The following is a 4,551-nucleotide window of genomic DNA, read 5'->3' on the forward strand; positions in this document are numbered from 1 at the left end:
AGGCTATTCTCTTCTACTCCCTTGCTCTCCTGTGTGCGAAGAAATTCTTAGTGTTCTTCATTTCCTTTCAAGAACTCTTTGTGTTGTTCTTGAAAGTTCTTCTCCTTGTAAGATTATTTAGGTTAGGTTTTCCTTTCCTATCTTCTGTAACAATCTTTTGTATTTCTATGTGTATTAATTCTTGATATAAATCAATAAGAATTAAAAAGTTGAAAAAAGTCTGTGTAATTGTATTCAACCCCCCTTCTACAATTACTTTCTGTTTATTGTCATTCCCTTTGGGACTAACAAGTGGTATCAGAGCGGTTAGCTTAATCTCATAAGCTAGATCTGCAATGGCCTCTTCTTCTTCCAACTCTACTCCTTCTTACCAAGACAATGGCACTATTGCCAAGCCTCCCAAGTTTAACAAGAACAATTTCTCTATGTGGAAAAGTCGCATGACACTCTACCTTGGGGGTGTTGATAGTCAATATCTCTCAATCCTCAAGGATGGACCCATTGTTCCTAAAGTATGGCTTCATCATGGAAAGAACAAAGACGATGGTAACTCTTTAAATGATTCTGATGATGATGAAGAGAAATCTGATTCTACTGGAAGGTTCATCATCAAAGATCCTTCTCAGTACAATGAAGACGATAAAAGAAAAGTTTCCTTGGATACCAAGGTAAGGGCTATCATTGCCCTCTCTCTTCCTGATGATGTCTTCCATTCCCTGGTAAACCTCTCTACTGCCAAGGACATATGGAATACTCTATGTGTTATGTATGATGGAACTATCGAAGTAAAGAAAAGCAAGAAGATTGGCCTTGTTAGGCAATATGAGCTCTTTGTGCATGGGAAAGGTGAATCTCTCACTGAGTACTACAACAGGTTTAACAACCTTCTCAATGATCTGAAGTTTCATGGCAGAGTCTATGAAAATGAAGAAGTCCTATGCAAGTTCATGGAATGTTTACCTGACTTCTGGGAAAACATTTACACTTGTATCAAGACAAGTAAAGATCTTGAAAATATGCCTCTGACTGCTCTTTATGGAATTCTCCATAATTATGAGCAAACCAAGCTTCTCAAAAAGGCATTATTGAAGGATCCCAGAACTTCTTCTCCTGTTGCCCTTCTCTCCAACAATACGAGGAAACTAGTCAGTGAACCTCGTATCACTTATCTATCTGACACTGAAGAAGATGCTGTCAGAAAAGAAGAACTTGCTGAAAGTCATGCTGATGATGCTGATGATGAGGGTGATGAACTCTCAGTTAATGACTTGGCTGACAACATGGCCATGATGGCTACCAACTTCAAAAGGTATGCCAAAAAGGGCTCTTCTACCTTCTTTCCCAGATCTAAGGTCACCGACCGAAGAACCTTAGATCAATCTAAGTCAGCTCCTCTTGGTCTGTCCAATGAGGAGTGCTTCAACTATGGCAAGAAAGGTCACTTTGCTGCTGAGTGCAAAGGCAAAAGGATCTCTAAGCATCATTCTTCTCATCCCTCTAGCCGATCCTCTCACGATAAGTATAAGGCAAAGTACAAGAGAGAAAAGGCAAAGAACCTGAGCCGTCAGAGAAAAGGTAAGGGTCTCATCGCTGAGACTCATGACTGGATTAATGAGCCAACCTCTTCCTCCAGTGATGAGGACATGACACATCTGTGTCTTATGGCCAACATCCAGGAGATAGAAGACTCTGTCAAGGACTCCTCCTCCCCTGCTGCTGATCTACCTTCTACCTCTAAGGATGCCAAAGATCTGGTCAAACTAAAGAAGGTAAACAACTTCTCCTCTCTCTCTGAATCTGAAAAGGTTCAAGCTTATGATTCTTTATTTGTTGATCTTTACAATGCTAGATCTGCTAAGAAGAAAGCTGACCTTGAAATCAAAAGTCTAACTAATCAGTTACATAAATGCATGAATCAACTGAAAGACTTTGATAAATTGAAAAATGACCTTAAAGAACAAAAGTTAATAAACAATGTTCTTAACAAAGAAAAAACTAAGGTCTTTGAGAAGCTGGAGAAAGAAAAAGCCATTCTTCAAAAATAGACTAGATCATCCAAGAACCTAGATAAAATTTTACTTGATCAACTTCCTATTGATGTAAAGACTGGTCTAGGTTATGATGATATGGATCTGTGTGCTCCTGATGACTCTATGTGCATTACTTCTCACATTCTTTCTTCCTCCTCTCCATCTTACTTATCTGATTCTGTTGGATCTCTTTCTCCTAGATCCAATGAAAATGGAAAATCACTTAAGTTCGGAATTTTTGTCAAAGGAAAAAGTTCAAACACTGAATCTGAGAATGTTCCTGTCGACTGTATGTTTAACTCTCTCTCTCTCTCTCTCTTAAGGAATCTTCTAATGCATGTTCTTTTAAATCTAAAACTTCTGAGCATCTAAAGCATCCTTTGAATCGTCGTTCTTTGCGGCTGAGAAAGGCAAGTCTGTGGACAAGCCTATCAAGAATAAGAAGCCAAAATCCAAACTGAAGATGAAACATAAGCCTTCGGCTACCTCATCTCAGTCAGCTGTTGCTTCTTATACTAGTACCTCAGTAGCTTTTATTACTGAGTTCGTTCCTAGACCAGTTTCTTTGAAAAAGGCTTCCAAGGTTTCTACTTCTTCTAAGAAACCTATCCTTGAGTCTGAAAAAGGGATTATTGGTCCAAAGCCCTCTTCTTCCTTTTACAATTTCTTTTTGTTAAATCGACATATGAAATGATATTATGAGATTGAAATATTTTTTTTTGAATCGTGGTATGAGTTTTGTTATATGAGAAGATGATTGAATGCATAATATATATATATATATATATATATATTAAAAGAGTGTATTTCTTTAAAAAATTATTTCGCTAGAATATAATTTTTGACCGACCCTCCTTTTGCAAAAAGAATATATAAACACACACAAATTATCTAATTAAATGCCAAAATGACATAATGTTGACAAATATCAATAGTGAAAACTATAATTTATAACGTACTTTTTTTTATGGATCTTTCTATGTGAAGATCTATATCTACATATGTATACATATAAAATGAAGATTGTAGGACATGAAGTAGTATTATGAGATTTAATTATAAAAAATATTCAATTATGATGTTGTTTTTGTTTTCCATATTGATGAGAAAAATGATAGATTGAAGGTCAATCATGCAACGTTATTTTTAAAAGAAAACTAATTTCGAAATTTACCTATTAGCAAGTTTTACATAAAACATAGAAGCTTGTCCATTTTTTAAAATCTTGTATGATTGAAACTATGAAGATTTCTGAAAAATAAATTCTATTTAATTGATCATCATTATATTAATCTTGATTAAAAATTAGTTATTATATTTCTTTATGTTGATATTAAGTCGGTATAAATCTCGTCTTAGGGGGTGATTGAGATTGTTTATAAAAACAACTTACTGACTTATTCCGGTGTGACACCGGTAATAAACACTTTTGAATGTTTGGATAAACAACTTATACCGGTGCCAAATCGGTAATAAGAAGTTTTTGAAGAAGTTAAATCATCCTGACTTATAATAAGTTGATAAGTGTTTTTGTAGAAAAACATAAGTTATTTCAAATAAGCAATCCCAAACATCCTAATATCCTGTTTCTAAATAGGATATATTAAATGTTTTTGGTTCACTAGGTTTGATTTATTATTATATTAAATTTATACGTGATAATTTCTTTTAATTACTTGATTATGATATATATATATATATATATATATATATATATATATATATAACGAAGTGATAAACATGGTATGAAGTGTTCTTGAACGTTGGTCTTAACCTTTATTTTAATTACTTAATTTGTTAATGGTGATTACTGTTATTCTTTTTAAATAATTTTTGTGAGGTGTTATCTGAATTTTGTTTAATTGCACTTCGTTTTCAGGATAATGAGATTAGAAACCACAATGCTATATTGTGTAAAGTGAAAAGAAAAAGAAATGTATATAATATGTAGAATGCATTAGGCATTAGGGTTATGTTTTCATATTTTTTTTATGATTAGGGTCACTCTATACTAGAGTATACTACATTTATTATGTAATTTGTTATAATCATGCTTTCTCAACTAACACCTTATATTTTTGCCCCTCAAGTAAATGTATTTTATTCTTTGAGCAAATAAATATTCAATATCATTTATTGATTATACATAAATATAACCGCGTTCATGAGCAATTCAGTGAGATCTAGGTTGAGTGTTGGATATATATATATATATATATATATATATATGCAAGAAACAATAATTTTCGATATTAACTATCTTATTAATTACATATGAACCTATGATGTCGTATATATAGAGCAATAAATGTGATAACTGGGTCCAGGTTATCACCCAAGGTAATTATTATGTGAATTAATTGTTTATGTTGATATGTGCTTACGTAAATTTAAGATGTGAATATGTGTATTTTTATGCATAGAGATATATGCATAATGTAAAATATATATATATATATATATATATGTGTGTGTGCGTTTAAAATATATATGTGTGTGTTTAATATATATATATACATAT

Source organism: Cynara cardunculus, assembly GCF_001531365.2.
Source record: "Cynara cardunculus var. scolymus isolate 2C chromosome LG 17, CcrdV1, whole genome shotgun sequence".
NCBI lineage: Eukaryota > Viridiplantae > Streptophyta > Magnoliopsida > Asterales > Asteraceae > Cynara > Cynara cardunculus.